At 37.2% G+C, this 20,872-nt stretch overlaps 1 protein-coding gene across 1 annotated transcript in view; it reads left to right on the top strand.

Annotated features, from left to right (window-relative positions):
- ITGA1 (integrin subunit alpha 1) overlaps window positions 1–20,872 on the top strand; it is a 172,953-nt gene that overhangs the window by 26,242 nt on the left and 125,839 nt on the right. The gene's annotated exons all lie outside the window — the stretch shown is intronic.

The raw sequence follows: 20,872 nt of genomic DNA, 5'->3' as shown, positions 1-20,872 counted from the left end.
AAGCTCTCTGTCAGAGATTATGTTCAAACCAGAACACGTGGACCTGCTTAATCCAGAATTACCCTCAGCTATGCTACCCAGATGGTTCTCTGTCTTTATAATATTTTTATTTCTTTAAATCTGGGTATATATGCATATCCCATGTCAAAGCACAGAGGATTTGAGGTGAAGGACCCACTTTGTGAGTTACACATGTAAATGAAGAGGAGTATAGAAGAGCACATTACAGTTGTAGTGTTCATGCCAGGAATCTCTTGAGAGATGCCACTGAGTACACACCGAATACTAGGAGGTCCTGACTCTGCTTATGGGAACCTCATAAACTCATCCCTGAGGCTAGTTCTACGGCAGCTATGACCCGCATTAAACTTCCAATCAAGTAAAATTAATATTAGCTATAGGTTAGATGTTAGGTATTGTCTTTCCCTCCATTAAGCATCTTAATTCCTATGGTACCCATTATTATGATTTGAATCTCCTTCCTTCTTAGCCTTCTATACCTGGATGTTTCAGCCATCTGTAAGTCATAAACAAACTACAATTATCTTGCTATTTCTAAGTTACTTGCAAACAACAGAAACCAAGTCTGGTAATACAAGAAATGAGGGCATTTTCTGGAAAAAGGTAAAGGGGCTCAGATAGGAGCAAAGAGAGGAAGGCACAGTCAGAACCCAGCTATAGAAATCACCTGTGTAAGGCAATGCAGCTGATGGAATAGCCACCCCCAGATAACCATCACCAATACACTGGAGCTTCTGAGAGACTCAACCAGAGCTTCTGAGAATAATCTCTGAGTGTGAAGTCAGATTTGCTATTGAAAGGTCACATGCCCACATTCTATGGACCAGGAGGCAGGATAAGGGACTATTCTACATGCCTACATCTCCTCCTCTCATCCCCATCTCCTGTGTCTCTCCTCCAACCAGGAAAAGTTTGTGAATTCTGGATAGCCAAAACAAAATATTCACTAACCATTTTAAAGGAGTGGAAGTAAGAGAACTAACATTTACCAAATACCTTGCCAAAGCCAGCCCTTGCATTGTTATTAGGGGAACTGGTACACTGTGCTGTTATTAGTATCTTATAGTCACATTGGCATTGTTCAAATCCCAGCTCAACCACTTGCTGGAAGAAACAATGATCATGCTGAGCCTGGACCGGCAGAGCTCCAGAGCCTGATGACATATTATGATTTTATGTAGCCCTGTAGGACTGATTCCACTTCTCTTTAGTCTCAGGCTTTAATTCACAATGAGTTGCTTTTTGGTTTGTTTGTTTGTTTTTGTGATGGAGTCTGGCTCTGTTGCCCAGGCTGGAGTGCAGTGGCACGATCCTGGCTTACTGCAACCTCAGCCTCCTGGGTTCAAGCCATCCTTGTGCCTTAGCCTCCTAAGTGGCTGGCCCAGCTAAGTTTTGTATTTTTAGTAGAGATGGGTTTTCTCCATGTTGGCCAGGCTGTTCTCACTCCTGACCCCAGGTGATCCACCTGCCTAGGCCTCCCAAAGTGCTGGAATTACAGGCATGAGCACTGTTCCAACCCACAATGAGTTTTTAACTCTTAATATTCCTTATCAGACATGCCAATTTGTAAGGAAAACAAACTACATCCCTTTCAAGCTTCATATCTGCTTAGTAAAAAGCATAATCCTATAAATTACCTAATTATATGAATGAGTTGAGTAATACAAAATTATTTTTCCTTTTCTCTTTTTTCTGAATAAATTACCTTAAACTTGGCTTCAGTTTGCTCTTGAGCACCTCATACTTGAACAGATGTCTAATTCCTGAACAGAAAAGAATGGGTCCTCTGCACATTCTGAGAGGTATTAAAAAAAAAGAAAAAGAAAAAAGAATCAGTCCTATTGGTAGATTTTAAATGGCTCATTTAAGTACTAAAAGTTTGTCAGTCTCTAAATTTTCAGCCTGGGAAAATCTCAGCAAGGAATTTGCTACTAGTCCTGATGCATCATAGAAGTACAGGAAACGCAGTCTCTACAGACTCGGGTCTCCCTGGGGTCACCTCAGGCCACTTATATCTCTTATCTCTGCTTTTCTCCAGCTGACATTTGGAATGAAATGGAAGTCAGGAAAGAGGAAGATGATGTTGTACTTCCCTGCTCCCAACACACACTTGTCTTTAGCCTAAACATTGTTTTCCAATCCAGCTGTCAAACTTCAAATATGGAAGAGGAGGAGAAAAATCAGCTGGCAAATATATGCAGATTTCCTGCTGGGCACCAAGTGCTAAGCAGGGTAGCCCAAAAACATTTAATCAAAAAAACAAGATCCACCAGGGTTTTTATTCTCCTAAAGTAAAATCTAAATTTGGAGGTGAGCCAAAGTTAAAAATATAAAAATACAGCAAGTGTTTCTCTCCTAGTTTCCTAGGATTGCCAGATTTTTTTTAGCTGGAGATGGGGGAAAACAGTAAAGGACACATACTTAGTATACAGTGTTCAAAATAGTGAATGGGACATACTTGTTCTAAAAATTTACTTGCCGATGATCTGAAATTCAAATGTAAATAAGTATCTAGCAACCCTACATCCTGATATTCACCTTTTTCACTCCCCTGGCCATGACTGGCTTAGGCAGGAGAGATCTTTGCTTGGGTAGATGTTGGGAGGAGCCTTGGTGAATGTATTCCTGCCCAGGATTGGTCTTGGCTCTAGTTCTGGAGCCTTTGTTGGAAGAATGGAGAAGGGCTGATATCCTTCCCTATGTTTGGAAAACACTGGTCTAAGCCTTTCAACAATAGTCTTGAATGTAAATGAGTGTCTACTTAGCAATCATCTTTTCCAGAGGATTCTTATATCTTAAAATAATGTTACTTCAATAAGGTGTCTAATTATAAGACATCCTTATAATAATAGTAGTTGGGGTTGTGATGTGATTTGATAATGTGAGATTCTTTTTTTTATTGCATTTTAGGTTTTGGGGTACATGTGAAGAACATGCAAGATTGTTGCATAGGTACACACATGGCAGTGTGGTTTTCTGTCTTCCGTACCCTCGCCTGTATCTGTCATTTCTCCCCGTGCTATCTCTTCCCACCTTCCCACCCCCCCATCCCTCCCCAATTTCCCCCCTACGGACCCCAGTGTGTAGTGCTCCCCTCCCTGTGTCCATGTGTTCTCATTGATCAACACCCGCCTATGAGTGAGAACATGTAGTGTTTGATTTTCTGCTCTTGTGTCAGTTTGCTGAGAATGATGGTTTCCAGGTTCATCCATGTCCCTACAAAGGACGTGAACTCATCGTTTTTGATGGCTGCGTAATATTCCATGGTGTATATGTACCACATTTTCCCTATCCAGTCTATCATCGTAGGGCATTTGGGTTGGTTCCAGGTCTTAGCTATTGTAAACAGTGCTGCAATGAACATTCGTGTGCATGTGTCCTTATAGTAGAATGATTTATAATCCTTTGGATATATACCCAGTAATGAGATTGCTGGGTCAAATGGGATTTCTATTTTTAGGTCATTGAGGAATCGCCACACTGTCTTCCACAATGGTTGAATTAATTTACATTCCCACCAACAGTGAGATTCTTTTAAAAAAATAAAATTAGAAATACATGACTACAACTGAGTCTATAATCTTAATAAATTAAGAAAGCTCAATTTAAAATGTATAACTAAACAGAAACTAAGTCACAAAAACTCTTTGATGACAGGAGTAACATATAACAGGGAGACAGTATTAAGCAGTAGCTAAGGGTAAAGGCTACGGAATTAAACCACCTGGGTTCAATACCTCTAACACTGATTATTTCTGTGACTTACTGAAATTTCCTCACCTGCAAACTGGGTTACAAACTATTCTTTTTTTTCTAACTTATTGAGATTATTAACACTTTTTATGATACCTGGTTCAGAGTAAATGCTTAAAACGCTTTACCTATTTTATATGCTAAATTTAAACTTAATCTTTTTGGTACTTAATGTATATCCATGTACACTGAGGATATTTAAATTCAGAAAATAAACCAATATGCCAGGAGAAACAAAGCAGATAATCTTGTTTTCAAATAAAGACCATTTCTTTTTGAGAAAGATGAAAAATAACAATGTCTTAGAGTTGAATGCTGGCCACTCACAGTCACAGGTTTAAACCACAAAGTTAGTGTTTATTTTTATTAATCTAAAAAAAATGTTCTCAGCCATGGCATGAAGTTTTTCGGTTGCTCCAACCCACATAAACACATTAGAAACTTTCATTCTTAGGGATAGGGAGGCTGGGGACTACTGAATGGACATTTTGTTAGTTAAGAGCTCACTCACAGGCTGAGGAAGTGTTGAATAGGTCCACCATTAGCCACCCTGGCCATACCTCTCTTAGAGATTGGGGTTCTGGTTACCAATGAAGGACCACGTGGCCATATCCAGAGGGGTGGAGCAGATCTCAGGGCCCATTGCCCGGCACAACTCCTCCCAGAATCCCTGAGATATAACCTTCTCGGGGAGATAGCAAAACACTTTTCTAACACTCCGCATTTCTGGAGCATAGTGAGTATATTCCCCTCCAGGCCTTTTTACTTTTATTCAGAAACACAGGGAAAATAATAAAAGTCTGTCTGTATTATGAGTGGCTACAGCAGGTGGGGGTTTTCTTTGCAGTAATGCTTTCAAGTAGTATCACCTAGCAGCTGGATTCCTTTGCCTTAACAGAATTGGCACCCTAAAAGCAAAAGAGGTGGAAGCACTGGGGGTGATAAACTGTGTCAGTTTGGAATCAGTTTAGAACAGTTTAAAACATCTCAAACTTGTCACATTCAAAAGCTTTCAATGCTATCCACTAAGAAATCATATTTGAGGAATTTTTTCCATTAAACATTTAGTGTGGCTTAAACTTAGTAAGATGTTAATCTTTTCAAAACTTGTTTTTCTTTCTTACTTTTTGTAGAAGTCAGTCAAGTTTAATATAACAAAAGGGCTGAATACAAGAGGTAGAGTAGAAAGTGTCTCGGGCTTGGTTTCAAGACAGCTAGGTCCTGGATTCTGCAACTAAGTGCTTTTGTGACCTTGAGTATTACTGAACCATCGTGAGTCTCATCTATAAAGTAGGGATAAAGATTAGATTATGAATTGTTTATGTAAGTAATTGGCACACATAATATATATTCAATAAATGCTAACTCCGTAGGCTTAGAAAGATACAATTATAAGCTTTGTTAAAGCTCCTTCTTTAAGGAAATGTAAAAATGAATTGGTACTTTTAAAACTTTTCTGTTCAGACTATATAGAGATTATCTTCCTTCCAAAGAAACTAAAATGAATTTAGAAGACAAATATCATTCCAGGGAAGGGCTAGAAATTTGCAAAATTATACAACTGTACTTTAGTGCACCAAAGATTAAAAGTAATACAAAGCCAGAATAACACTTATTTCATCTACCAGAATCTTACACTATTTCTTGCCTTTGATTAGTTTAAGAATAGGAAACTAAGATAGTACAGACTTACAGAGATCTAACATATTTATAAGCATGCATCTCTGCATATGCAAATTATAATATGCATATTCTTAAAGTTTGCTTCAGTAAAATTTAGAGCATGAGCAGACAACCTATTTTTGGTGAAGAGTCAGAGATGGTAAAGTGTTTTGTCTTTGCAAGCCACACAAGCTCTGTAGTGACTACTTGACTCTGTTATTGTACAGCAAAAGCAGGACTCAGGACCACAGACAATAGTAAATAATAGGGTATGACTGTGTTCCCATAAAACTTTATTTACATAAACAGGTAGTGGGCAGGATTTGGCCTGTAGGATACAGTTTGTTGAACCTTGGTCTAAAGCATGATATAGGGTATGTTTACAAATTGGGCATAATTAAGATTAAAGGAAAAAGAATATAAGCTTAGATTAACTCAGCAATTAAATAAACACAACTGTTGTACATACATCTATTCTTTTAGCATCAAGGATTGCTGAGTTGAAAATAAAAGAGTATGGCTCTCTAACTATATTCTGTTGAGTTGATGTGTAAATCACATTGTAGCTGGCCCACATTTCACTATTATTTTTTGAAGTTCTAATATAGAATCATGCTTATTTGCACATTAGGGTTTACTGTTGTTCTGTGATAGACAAATATTGAAACTTGATTCAGAGCCATTATAGAAATGGCTAAGACAGGATTTCCTTCTGCTGCACAAGAATATTTTGTGAATTTCCTGGGAAGTATATTCAAATATCACATACCTGACAGCATCTGAGCCATTGTGCTATAAGGAATTTCCTGCAGGGATTGAATGAGTTAGGCTTAGCCCTCAGTGATTTTATAAATATTTCCCAAATTCACCTTAAACAATGCCTTTTAGAAATGTTTCTTGGGTGATTCTTTTCTCCAGGAAGAGATGACAAATAATGAAACATCTAGACCATTAGAGAATTTAAATCAGTAGAGAATGCTAATTTCTTTTTTTGCTGTAGTAACAGAGCAAGCTAACTTAATCCTCCATGCCCTGACAAAGCATCCAGCACCAACACATACATTACAAAGGTATCTAATTCCTGCCATTTTGAGATTCTAATTCTAATTTTCTAAATTTTAATTCTATTTCATTTTGAGAGTATCTAGGAATCAGAAACTTTATGCAAAAGTAATAACAAGGTAAACACTATTGCTTACCTTAAGTGACCCCCAAACTGTCAGTAGCTTTATAGCACAGTGGTTGATTTTGCTCACGTGTCTCATTCCTTTGTGAGTTAGACGACCCCACTCCCTCCTGAACTATGCCCTTGGGAACACATGCCTCTATGGTTACAGTGAAACAAGAGAGTTGTAGATGGAAAACAGCATGCTTGGTCTTGACTCCCATGGCTGGAGGTGGAGGTAACACATTGTCAGTTCTGAGCCTCATTTATTGACACGAACCAGCCCACATGGCTTCCACCTACTGTCAGGGACTGTGGGACATACAGACAAGCACATGATTATTTGGTGATATTTGGTGAGCCCTAACTCCCACAGAAAAACATTTGCAGCATTTAGTTCTGTCCTGAGACCAGAAATCAATCAGGTAAAGATGAGTAAGAAATTTATAGTATTATCTCTGTTTTTTTTGTTGTTGGCTTTAACAAGAACATAGGCTGGGAGGATATTTGCCATATTCTGCTAGTTTTTCCAATTTAAGGTTGTCTGTTTTGATTAAAACCCTTTGTTCCTTAACCCAGTGGACAGATAGAACTCTCGTCTAACTGTTTAGTCCCTAATATCTCTATCATTAAATGGATATGTTTCATGTATTCTTTAGTATTGATAGCCTACTTTCTAAGTGTGTGTGTGTGTGTGTGTGTGTGTGTGTGTGTGTTTCTGCCATTACAGTTATTACAAAAAACAATTAAAAAGCAATTATGTATTCTGACAACAACTAGCACAGATTTATCTATTTAATAAATGTTGGTTGATTAATAGATAAATGCACATACACCAGGAAATATGAAGACTTAGATTCAGTAAACTTTAATACCATTCAATAGCATGAAGACTGAGGATGACTGTGTAAATGCAAACTGCCTTTAGTTTGCATGTTTAGAATGCTTAATTTGGGTCAGTGTTTCTTAAAGTTATATGTCCAATAGTCTGAACTGTTAAATCTGTTTTGAAGTCCAGGAACTTATATTAGTAAAAAAATTACATGTTTTTAGACAGCTGTCCTCGCCCCATTCTATGTGAAGATGGCCTTGCTGATATTCATAAAAAAGAAAAATATTCTCTCCCCGTGAATGTTGCTATAAGCAAATTTGCTTATATGGAATTGGTAAATGGAAAAATGATGTCACTATAATACGTAAGTCACTATAATGCAGTTTTCCCCAGCACCTTAATGTTTATACTACCAATACCAGGACTAGAATGCCAAATACACTAAGAGCTGGACACAGTAAGTATATACTAATACCGTATTGTATGTAATTCCTATTCTCCTTGTAATTTTCCTCTTCACCTAGTTGTGCTGTATGTGATTTGTTGGAAGGGCTGATTTAATTGGCCCCAGCTTAGTTCATTTTGCCATTGTCCCCATAACCATTCAGCCTCAACATTTTCTTACTTCACTCCATTGTGATCCTTTATTTAATACAGTATTTATTAAGAATCTAAATGCCTTTAAAATTATTCTAGTATTTTTTTTTTTTTTTGAGACGGAGTTTCGCTCTTGTTACCCAGGCTGGAGTGCAATGGCGCGATCTCGGCTCACTGCAACCTCCGCCTCCTGGGTTCAGGCAATTCTCCTGCCTCAGCCTCCTGAGTAGCTGGGATTACAGGCACGCACCACCATGCCCAGCTAATTTTTTGTATTTTTAGTAGAGACGGGGTTTCACCATGTTGACCAGGATGGTCTCGATCTCTTGACCTCGTGATCCACCCGCCTCGGCCTCCCAAAGTGCTGGGATTACAGGCTTGAGCCACCGCGCCCGGCTATTCTAGTATTTTTATTTGAGTTGTTTTGACTTTGTGTTTTGGTTAAAAAGGAATATGGACTCTGAGTTGGCTGTCCCAACTCTGTTTTTATCGTAAGCTCTATTATTTTTACTTGTGATTTTGTAGAAAACACAAGATTGCTTTTAGGAATGAATATAGAATATAGCACATTATAGTAGAAATGCCTGTTTTCTTGCAACTTAAATTGCATATATTTTATGAATAGAAGAATGTCAACAACAAAATTGGCAATGAGCCTATTTGAGAATTTGCCATGTGGAGGCAGTTTCCTGACCTTTTGTCCTTTATATGCTAGAGTGCTTTAGCGTTCCCAAATGGCGTTCATATATAGAATTTTATGTCAATCCTGGAACAACACTATGAGGATCATTATTAATATTTCTACTCGATAGGCTTGGAAATCAAGGCTCAGAGGAGACAAATATTTTGCCTAAGGTAGAATGGTGACAAAATTCTGGCTATAATTAGCTACTCTATCCAAATAAACATATTTGAGCATCTATTTTCCTTAGGGCACTGGTGATACAAAAGGTAACTAAAAGGAAGCTCAGTCCTCATCCAGCCAGTTCCCTCTCCTCTTCCTCCCAATGATGCAGGGACACTGCAGCTTGGATTGGGCAGGGCTAGACAATCTCAAACACACAGAGGCATCTGCATTGCTAATTTCCTAGAAGAGCTGGAAGCTGAGTATCCTGACTGCTCTGCATCAGGATATGGGACACTTAGGTGGCTCCTGGCCAAGTGGCCCCAGCCTGTTGCTGACTGGAAGTCTGTCACTTGGCTCTGCTTCCTCGCCAGTTTGTACTGTAGCCTCTACCCCTGACATTGTCTCACCCAGTGGAAACACAGCTACAAAAGCTGCAAAAAGCCTCTTGCTTCTAATCTTTCTGATTTGTATGATCTGTAATTACACCCCCAGGGACACACAATGAAGATGGTTCATCACTGCTTTTCGTGTGCTTCATAGTGTAAGATAGTGGACTGGGAACTTGAATCAGAGCCAGAAAATTATTTCCTGCTCTGGGTTTGGTCACTTAAACTATCCACAATATATTAGGCAAAATATTTCAACTGCTTGGGCATCCATGTTCTCATAATTTGAGGACACTGTCTCACTAGATAGTCCAATAGGGACTTTTCCAGCTATAGCCTTCTGAGATTTCTCAAGGACACATCACATTTGTATTGTGTGCTCTAAGGAGGGCTGCAAGGACCCAGGTCAAACAAGCTTTAAAGTAAGTGAGGTCTCCTGATGGTGCCCCCACTTTACTGACATCCTTCTGAATTTTAGACCAGCCTCGAGCTAGATACCTATGGAATGACCAAAATGGTAGCACCAGATTTGTTTGGGGTATTTAATCATTTTATTTTTATCTTTTTTTTTTTTTTTTTTTTTTTTTTTTTAAGATGGGGTTTCACCATGTTGGTCAGGCTGGTCTTGAACTCCTGACCTCAGGTGATCTGCCCGCCTTGGCCTCCACAGTGCTTGGATTACAGGCGTGAGCCACCACGCCCGGCTAATCATTTTGTTTTTTAGACAGAGTCTTGTTCAGGCTGGAGTGAGGTGGCATGATCTCAGGCTCACTGCAACCTCTGCCTCCTGGGTTCAAGCAATTCTCCTGCCTTAGCCTCCTGAGTAGGTGAAAATACAGACATGCACCACTATGCCTGGCTACTTTTTGTATTTTTCAGTAGAGATGGGGTTTTGCTCTGTTGGCCAGGCTGGTCCCAAACTCCTGGCCTTAAATGATTCACCTGCCTCGGTCTCCCAAAGTGCTGGGATTACAGGCATGAGCCATGGCGCCTGACCAAATCATTTTAAATGGTGATGATTATGTCCAATAAGTCCATCTTATTGGATGGAACCAATTTCTGGCACCTCAACCTTTTTTTTCTGTCTTGGGAAAATAGAGGTCCTCTAAGTACTAAGATCTCTTCTAGCTGTAGTTTTTGTCCCATGATCCTGCTGTAGGCAGAACCCACAATCAGTTAAATGTTTATTTACTTGGTCAATGTTTAGCCTGTGGTTGGCTTTTAAATATCCCAATAGAGACTGAGAAGGCAGTGCAGAGAGTGTTAACATACAGTTAAAGGAAAAGAAAGAATTGGAAATTAAGAGAAAACAAGGAAAAAAGAAGGGGAAAGTGCTTTCAGCATTTCTTTTTAACTTCTCTCCACATGCTTAGAAAGCAGAATTGGCTTTTGTATATCTGCAGTAACTTTACAAAGAAATTAAACATATTGTCAACACTTGTCAATTTATTTTACAGGTATACGTAATATCATTAGCACCCTCTGGTGATAGTATGTCAGATATTTAAAGAGCTCTAACTTGAAAAAAATAGGCCTAACTTTACAAGTGCTATATTTGTTTTATGTTCTCATACTCAATGATCTGTGACCTAATTTTCTTCAGCCCTGATCATGCTTTGTTTCATGATCTGTTAAAATATATATAGTAATCAAAAATATATAATCATTAAATAAAATACTAACAAATTACTTACCAAAAGAATTAAATATAGAAAATACATTGAATATGTACATGAATCATCCACACTTTAATATCTATCCTTATTTCTGTTTCCTTTTGTTTCTCATTAAAGATTAAATAGCTGAGAATATTGTTGTCTCTTTTTTTTTTTTTTTTTTTTTTTTTTTGGGACGGAATCTTGCTCTGGCTAGAGTGCAGTGGCATGATCCCAGCCTACTGTGACCTCTGCCTCCCGAATTCAAGCCATTCTCCTGCCTCAGCCTCCCAAGTAGCTAGGATTACAGATATGTACCACCATGCCCCGCTAATTTTTGTATTTTTAGTAGAGATGGGATTTCACCATGTTGGTCAGGCTGGTCTTGAATTCCTGACCTCAAGTGCTCCACCCACCTCAGCTTCCCAAAGTGCTGGGATTATAAGCATGAGCCACCATGCCCAGCCAGATTGTTCTCTCTTAATGGGCTGATAAGTAACCAGGTAAAATATATTGTACTTTTACCCAGTGCTAGAGGCAGGAAACCCCAGCTGCAGAATGCCCAATTACACATTGCTCCATTAGCCACCAAAGAGAAGATACTTTTAAATTTGTATTACATTATTTAAACAGAAAAACTAAAGACAGAAGATCCTTTAAAAAGCAAACTAGATAGCAAACTAGATAAATAGTACAAGAGAATTCTATGAATTGTTACAACTGCATGTAAACCTGTAATTACCTCAAAATGAAAAGTTTAATTTTTAAACAAAGCCTATTATTATATGATTAAGGTAGATAATTGAGCTGCTTCCTATTTTTATTATAGTAAAATATACATACAAGAAAATATATCACTTAAAAATTGTAATTCAGTGGCATTAAGTACATTCACAAGGTTGTACAATATTGTGCACCAGTGTCTAGTTTCAGAACTTTCGTTACTGCATCAAATGGAAATTCTGCATCTGTTAAGTAATCACTCCCATTACTCCCTTCCCTCTTCTCCTGGGAACCACAGATCTGCTTTCTGTTCCTATTATTATGCCACTTTTAATAATATTTCGTATAAATGAAATCAGACAATAAAATAGTGTTTTGCGTCTGGCTTCTTTCACTTAGTGTGATTTTTTTTCAAGATTCGTTCCTTGTGTAGTATGTAGCAGTATAAGCACACCTTGTTTTATTGCACTTCACTTTATTGTGCTTCATAGATACTACATTTTTCACAAATTGAAGGTTTTTGGCAACTCTTAGTTGAACAAGCCTATGAGGGCTGTTTTTCTAACAGCAAGTGCTCATCTCGTGTCTCTATGTCACATTTTGGCAATTCTCACAATTTCACCATTTTTTCTTATTATTATGGCTGTTATGGTGACTTGTGATCAGTAGCCTTTGATTATAATTACTATTGTGATTGATTTGGGTTTGCCAGGAACTTTACCTATGTAAGATGGCAAACTTGGTAAGTGTGTGTGCTCTGACAGCTCCACGGACCAGCTGTTTCCTTCTCCCTCCCTTTTCATGGGCCTCCCTATTGCCTGAGACACAAAAGTATTGAAATGGTCTAAAATAACCTTACAATGGCCTCTAAGTGTTCAAGTGAAAGGAAGTTGTACATCTCTCATTTTAAATCAAAAGCTAGAAATGACTGCGCTTAGTGAGGAAAGCATATTGAAAGCCAAGATAGGCCAAATCTAGGCCTCTTGCTCCAGTTAGCTAAGTTGTGAATTAAAGAAAAAGTTATTGAAGAAATTATATGCTACTCCAGTGGGATGTTGCATCAATGATCAGAAAGCAAAACAGCCTTACTGCTGAAATGTAGAAAGTTGAATCGTTTGGGAAAATCAAACCAGTGGCAACAGTCCCTTAAGCCAAAGCCTAATCCAAAGCAAGATCCTAACTCTCTTTAATTCTGTGAAGGCTGAGAGAGGGTTAGAAGCTCAAGAAGAAAAGTTGGAAGCTAGCAGAGGTTGGTTCATGAGGTTTAAAGAAATAAACCATCTCCATAACATAAAAGTGTAAGGTGAAGCAGTAAGTGCTGATATAGAAGCTACAGCAAGTTATTCAGAAGATCTAGCTAAGATAATTGGGGAAAGTGGCTACATTAAACAACAAATTTTCAGTTTAAATGAAACAGTCTTCTAGTGGAAGAAGATACCATCTAGGACTTTCATAGCTAGAGAGAAGTCAGTCTGGATTCAAAGCTTCAAAGGACAGGCTAACTCTCCTGCTAGGGGCTAATGCAGCTGGTAACTTTAAGTTAAAGCCAATGCTTATTCCAAAAATCCTAGGGCCCCTAAACCCTATGCTAAATCTACTCTTCCTATGCTCTGTAATGGAACAAAACCTGGATGATAGCAAATCTGTTTACAGCATAGTTAACTGCATATTCTAAGCCCAGTGTTGAGATTTACTGCTCAGAAAAAAAAAAAAAAAAAAAAAAAGATTCCTTTCAAAATATTACTGCTCATTGGTGATATGCCCATCACCCAAGAGCTCCATTGGAGATGTACAGAGAGATAAATGTTGTTTCGATAACTTCTGATACAACATTCATTCTGCACCTCATGTGTCAAAAAGTAGTTTTGACTTTCGTTTCTTACTATTTAAGAAATACATTTCATAAGACGATAGCTGTCTTAGATAGTGATTCCTCTGATGGATCTAGGCAAAGTAAATTAAAAATTTTCTGGAAAGGATTTATCATTATAGTTGCCATTAAGAACATTTTTTTGGTTTATGGGAGGAGGTCAAAATATCAACATTAACAGGAGTTTAGAAGAAATTGATTTCCAACCCTCATGTATGACTTAAAGGAGTTCAAGACTTCAGTGGAGACAGTAACTGCAGATATAGTGGTAATAGCAAGAGAACTGAAATTAGAAATAGAGCCTGAAAATGTGACTGAATTGCTGAGATCTCATGATAAAATTTTAGTGGATGAGTTGCTTCTCATGGGTGAGCAGAGAAAGTGGCTTCTTAAGATGAAATCAACTCCTGGTGAAGATGCTCTCAACATTGTTAAAGTGACAACAGAGAATTTAGAATATTTCATAAACTTAGTGATAAAGCAATGGCAGGATTTGAGGACTGACTCTAATTTTGAAAGAAGTTTTACTGTGGGTAAAACATGATTAAAAAGATGCTTAACAGCATTAATCATTAGGTACTTGACTGTGGGTAAAATTGCATGCTACAGAGAAATCTTTTGTAAAATGAAGAGTTAATTGATGTGGCAAACTTCATAGTTATTTTATTCTAAGAAATTGCCAGAGCCACTCCAGCCTTCAGCAACCACCACCCTGAACAGTCAGCAACCATTACCATCGAGGCAAACCTTCTACCTACAATAATATGATTCACTGAAGGCTCAGATGATTGTTAGCACTTTTAATCAATAAAGTATTTTAAAACTAAGGTATGTGTATTGTTTTAGTACAAATAATGCTTTGTGCACTTAATAGATTACATTATAATTTAAACATAACTTTTATATGCACTGGAAAACCAAAAAAATTGCATCACTTGCTTTATTGCAATGGTCTGGAACCAAACCCACAGTATCTCTGTGGTGTGCCTGTGCTTCATTCCTTTTTATAGCTGAATAATATTCTATTGTATGGATATACCACATTTCATTTATCTATTTAGCAGTAGATGGACATTTGGGTTGTTTCCACCTTTTTGGCTATTGCGAATAGTACTATGAACAATTGTGAACAAGTTTTCTGTGAACATATGTTTTTGATTGTTTGGGGGTAATATACTTACAAGTAGAATTATTGACTTACAGGGTAACTCTGTGTGTAACTTTCTGAGGAACTGCCAAACTGTTTTCCATAGCAACATTACATTCTCAACAACAATGTATGAGAATTCCATTGACTACACAACCTTGTCATACTTATTTTCTGTTTGTATTTTTTTTTTATTATAGCCATTTTACTGGGTATGAAGTGGTATCCCAGTGGGGTTTTAATTTATCTTTTGCTAATAATTAATGCTGTTTAGCATCTTTTTATGCACTTATTGGCCATTTGTGTAACTTACTTGGAAAAATGTCTATTAAAAATCCTTTACTCTTTTTTAAGTTGGGTTGCTTGCCTTTCTGTTGTTGAGTTTCTTCTTATTTTAAAAGAAATCAGACCCAAGAGGACCTTAGTTGCATGGCAAATATTCTAGGTCTGGGTGATAGTTACATAGATATGTTCACTTTGTGATAATTTGTGTACTTATGTATTTGTCAAAACTGAGCATGTTTTCTTTTCTGAATATATGAGTTTCCTAGAGCTGCTGTACCGAATTATTACAAATGTAGTGACTTAAAACAATATAAATTTATTCTTTCACAATTTCAACATGGCCAGAAGTCCAAAACCAACTTGTTGGCAGAGCCATACTCCCTCTGCAAGCTCTCCCTCTATGGGAGAATCATTCCCTGCCTTTTCCAGTTTCTGGTGTTCCTGGCAGTCCTTAGCATTCCATGGCTTCTTGAAACTTGACACTAATCTCTAACTTCCTCTTTTCACGTGGTCTTCTTTCTCCTTCGTGTTTTTGATTTCTGTATCTAGGTGTCTTAAATCTCCTTCTCCTTTCTGTTACAAGATTACCAGTCATTGAATTTTGGGTCCACCCTAAAAAACAGGATGATCTCATTTAGAGATCCTTAACTTAAATACTTCTGCAAATGACACATTTCCAAATAAGGTCACGTTTACAGATACTGGGGATTAGGACTTAGAACTATCTTTTGTGTGGGGGAACACATTCAGCCCACTATAATAAACATATGTTAACCTTTAGTTTTTAAAAAATGGCTTTAAAAAACAAACTGGAAAGCAATTTCACTGGTCTTGCATGGTGGCTCATGCCTGTAATCCTAGCACTTTGAGAGGCCAAGGTGGGTAGATAGGTTCGAGCCAGGAGTTTAAGATCAGTTTGCCCAACATGGTAAAACCCATCTTTACCAAAAAATAAAAATAAAATAAAAAAAAAAGAAAAAGAAAAGTATTTTAGAAAAATGTGGTAATCTTGGTTTTGGAGTCAAAATATTTGTAGGCTGGGGAGTAAAAAAAAAAAAAATTCAAAGGCTGCTCACCATCATAAAAGTCAGAAATTCTTAATTTTTGAAAAATGATCTCATTATTTTAGATGGAAAATGAACTTTTATGAAAAGACTTTGAAAGAATATTTATCTGTTGTGGGTTTTTTCCCATTTTTTGTGAGGAAGCTAATGAAAACAGTTCAATATTCATGTATATAGAGAATATCTTTCAAGACATTAAGGAACATATTTCTTAGTATTGCCAAATACAGAGAGCTCTATTAAAATTTCCAGAAGGCATATTTTTTTGATGTGTTCACACTGTTACCCATGGTACATTCCTGGTTTTTTGTGTTTGCTTCTGTCCTAAAGTGTTCAGTAATGTTGGTATTTGGTCTTTCAAACATTGTGATCCATACCTTTGGATTTGTTAAGAACTGGCTGAGGATTCAAGTCATAGAAGAAATATTATACTTCATATTGAGCCTCAGCACCTTTATATTTTAAGATGACATGTGGCTGATGATCAACCTTGTTGGGTCTCATTTCATATATCAGTTAAATAAATATATGAATAAAGTGATCTTTTCCTCCCAAAAGTGATATTTGATTCAATATAATAAAAGTTATTTGAGAACGGGCGCAGTGACTCATGCCTATAATCCCAGCACTTTGAAAGGCAGAGGCAGGCAGATCACGAAGTCAGGAGATCAAGACCATCCTGGCCAGCATGGTTAAACTCCATCTCTACTAAAAATTCAAAAATTAGCTAGGTATGGTGGCATGCGCCTGTAGTCTCAACTACTGGGGAGGCTGAGGCAGGAGAATTGCTTGAACCCAGGAGGCAAAGGTTGTAGTGAGCCGAGATCTTGCCATTGCACTCCAGCCTGGACGACAGAGTAAGACTCCATCTCAAAAAAAAAAAAAAAAAAAAAAAGTTATTTGAGTCCCTAAACATAAAAAAGGCAGTAGGGTATAGTAGCTCTGTGAAAGCAGTTTCAGTATCAGAACACACAAATTTAAAACTTTGGACAATGGCCTTATTCAGAAGACTAAAAGCCTAGAAGCCTACTCTCTAGACCATAGGGCTATTCTGGAAGCATGTCTTTTTTCTTTTTTTCTCTTATTTTTTTCTCTTATTTTATTTATTTTTATTTTTTGGATAATATTATCTGTTAAGAAATAGATGACAAGGCTTTAATTCAGTGCATTCTCAAATTATTCCCATTACAAAACTTGTTCCAAAGATAAAATTTGGAAATTTTCATCTGTAGGACTGTAAGAATGTTTTGAATAAATCCTAATTATTTCACCAGAGAGTATACCCTAAAACAATTTTCTTTTTGCCTTTGACAGGTGTTTTTTAAAAAAATAACTTAGTCATTTTTAAGTTGATTGTAGTTCATCCAGAAAGTCATTCCATGTTGGTAAAAGGTTAAAAATTAAATGGTCCAATTTTTGAAAATTTTCACAAAGCTTTTTTTATACTTTTAAAATAGTCAAAGGCCAAGTATTCCATAAAGTGTTGATGTAAATTGTGTCACTGATCTTTGATCATAATGTGGAATAGTAGTTGCACTTAAGATATGAAGGAAAAATATGTTACAGGGTTTGGCTTTGAAATAACTGACATACAGCAGAAGCACTCACCCTAACATATTTTCCATCTAAACGCCAGGCAGGGCTGTCAGTTTGTGGAAAGGCAAACTGGTGCCTCCTTCAGCTCTACACTCCTAATAAGACCATCCTGACACAAAGTGGCAATTATTCCTTGATGACATCACCACCATCTTGCCCTTATTTTTATGTGCATAATGGAAGATTTCAACTTTAAATCTGAACTAGCCATGAAAGTCATTGTGAGCTCTGTGTAATGTTTTCATCCTGTTATATTTTTACTTTCTGGTAGTGAAACTTTTTTTTCCTTGAGACAGAGTCTCGTTCGTCGCCCAAGCTGGAATGCAGTGGCATGATCTTGGCTCACTGCAACCTCTGACTCCCGGGTTCAAGCAATTCTTCTGCCTCTACCTCCCAAGTAGCTGGGATTATAGATGTGCACCAGCACACCCGGCTAATTTTTGTATTTTTAGTAGAGATGGGGTTTCACCATGTTGGCCAGGCTGGTCTCAAACTCCTGACCTCAAGTGATCCACCCACCTCAGCCTCCCAAAGTGCTGGGATTATAGGCTGAGCCACCTCGTCCAGCCAGAAGATCACACTTTTAAATGATACACAGAGGGTTCCCCAAACTAAGTCTCAAGATACCTGTTTCTTAGGACTTATAGATAACATAGATCTCTTCAGTGATTAAATAGGAAAGAAAAAAGAAAAAAGTTCTAGAATTTTTAGGATTCATAAAATTGGCATCACAATAACAGTAATCACTTATGGCTTCTAAGAATTTTTTTCTTTTGTTAACCTTGTAGATTAGTTAATTTAATTATACTTTAAATACATCTCACAAGTGACTACAAATTTTTGAGCACAGGGACAATATTTATACATATATATATATATATTTACCTTTTAATCCCTTAGCGATCTTCTACCTTTCCTTTCACATGGTAGACTTGTATTAATGTCTGCTGAATTAATATAACATATTCATAATATAGGCATGTCTATACATTTATTTACATATTTGTTACCTACATACAGAGTAGGCTCAGCCTTTCTCTTTTAACCTCTGTCCTTTTAAAAATTTTAAGAGGTTTTTGGGGAAAATAAAGTAAGAAGAAAACAATGAGTTGTGTCTTTGTAGCCGTCTAGTTTCTTAGCTATGTTGCCTCATTCTTCCTCCTCATTCTTCTCCCAGCCATGGTGGAAAAGTGAAGTTGTCTGGGGACTCATTACTGGACTAAATCCCAGTTCCCTTCTGTACTTTAGGACTCTCTCCTTTCCTCATCTTGATTTCACTAGGTCACACTGTAACCCTGCTTCCTGGAGAGAATCAGACCCATGTGAGCTCTTGAGCCTCCCATTCCATGGGTCTCTCTACCAAGACAAGCACCTACTCCAGGCTGCCAGTACTTATCAGAGAGTTCAGTACTCTGATTGGTCCCCATAGAATTAATCAACTGTGGCCAAGAGTGTGGGAAACTAAATGGCTCATTCAGATATGATGCTCATTCCTGGATTTGTCAGCTGTGGCCTGGGTGGCAGAGTCATTTAAAAACATTGCAGCATCTTCAGAAATCTTTGGTTGAGGTAGAATAGATGCCAGTAAAGGTAGTTGTTGGCTTCTGATGAAATGGAAGGGTCAAATTAAATAATAGCTGAGGTTTCTCAGCCCTTCTAGCCATACGATTCTATTATTTATTACTAAAACAATCATATTAGGAGGTCACAAATAATTCTATGCAAGTTCTTGTAATCTCAATATTTTCTTATACCTATGGTCAGTCAAATACATCTCTCTTGCAAGAATTATATAGCCAAATATTACTGTTAGAATAAAGAATGAACACAATCACCAGAAACGGGAGAAGATTTAAATACTGAAAAATATTCTAGGTATTAAAAAGATTCTTTTCATTCTGGCAGAAATATCTAAATCCGTGTGTGTGTGTGTGTGTGTGTGTGTGTGTGTGTGTGTATGTGTGCATGTGTGTGTGTGTCTGTGTGTGTTTCTGGTGCTATTCTCAAAAGAGTTTAGTGGGTTTTCTTCTTGGTAGGGTTTTTTTGCTAATCTTTTTTGTTTCATTTTGATAAACCATCAAAAGCTTTGAAATTGGGCCAAGCACAATGTTTCATGCCTGTAATCCTAGCACTTTGGGAGGCCAAGGTGCATGGATTATTTGAGGTCGGGAGTTCAAGACCAGCATGGCCAACATGGTGAAACCCCATCTCTACTAAAAATACAAAAATGAGCTGGGCGTGGTAGTGCACACTTGTAATCCCAGCTACTTGAGAGGCTGACGTGGAAGGATCACTTGAACTGGGGAGGTGGTGGCTGCAGTGGGCCAAGATAGTGAGACTGTACTCCAGCCTGGGTGACAGACTGAGACTCCATCTCAAAGAGAAAAAAAGCTTTGAAATTGGCTTTTACCTGTGTGTAGTATACATTAAAAGGCCATCTTTGAAAAGATAGTAAAACAGACTTTTACTATGAACAGCTATCTAGAACCCTCAGTATACTGACTATTGCCTCATAAAGAGTACATTCAAGCCTAATGCAACTTAATTGTTCACACAGTTTTGTAAGATGCACTTTTTCTACAACTCTACAGGTCTTAAAATAACTCCTCATAATATTATATGATTGTATTATGTGTTCCATAAAACATTATGACAATATATTTTCTGGAAGAATGTTTCCTAGTGAACATGCATAACCCAGAAATTTTACTTTTCTCTTAAATTATTCCATCTGATTTTACTACCTTGCTCTTCCTAGAGTTAAGAGTTTTTCTAAAAGCTTATTCAGTGTCAACTGTTACTTTTCATGGGTCATTTTTGTTGGTATTGAGTTTTTTCTTTATGCGGTCATAAAGTTATAATTTAGAGCAAGTTTATTTTGTTGCAAGAGTCTAGGAGTAATATTTTTAAAGCAAGTTAAAGTTGTTCTGAGAAATGTTTATCTAAATTAAAATGTAACTTAACTACAATGTGGTCATTTAAAAGGGAGGTATATTAACTTTGTAAAAAGAAAAGCAATGGCTGGATAAGGTAGTATAGAATTGCATACTTACCTGAGATTATAATTAGACTCAATAAGACACCTTATAGAAAAAGAATATTCATATGTATATTCATTCATTCAACAAACTTTATTAAACACATCATCTACCAATGAATTTATGAAGATTAGGTTCTCACCAGGATAAGAATTGAAGAAAGGTATTTCCAGAAGCGAGGAAAACTTTAGCGGAATTTCAGTTGAGAATACAAGATGTTTCAGGGAATTG

Source organism: Saimiri boliviensis, chromosome 1 (assembly GCF_048565385.1).
Source record: "Saimiri boliviensis isolate mSaiBol1 chromosome 1, mSaiBol1.pri, whole genome shotgun sequence".
NCBI lineage: Eukaryota > Metazoa > Chordata > Mammalia > Primates > Cebidae > Saimiri > Saimiri boliviensis.
The sequence above is the reverse complement of the archived record's forward strand: the minus strand, read 5'-3'. Positions and strand labels throughout refer to the sequence as shown.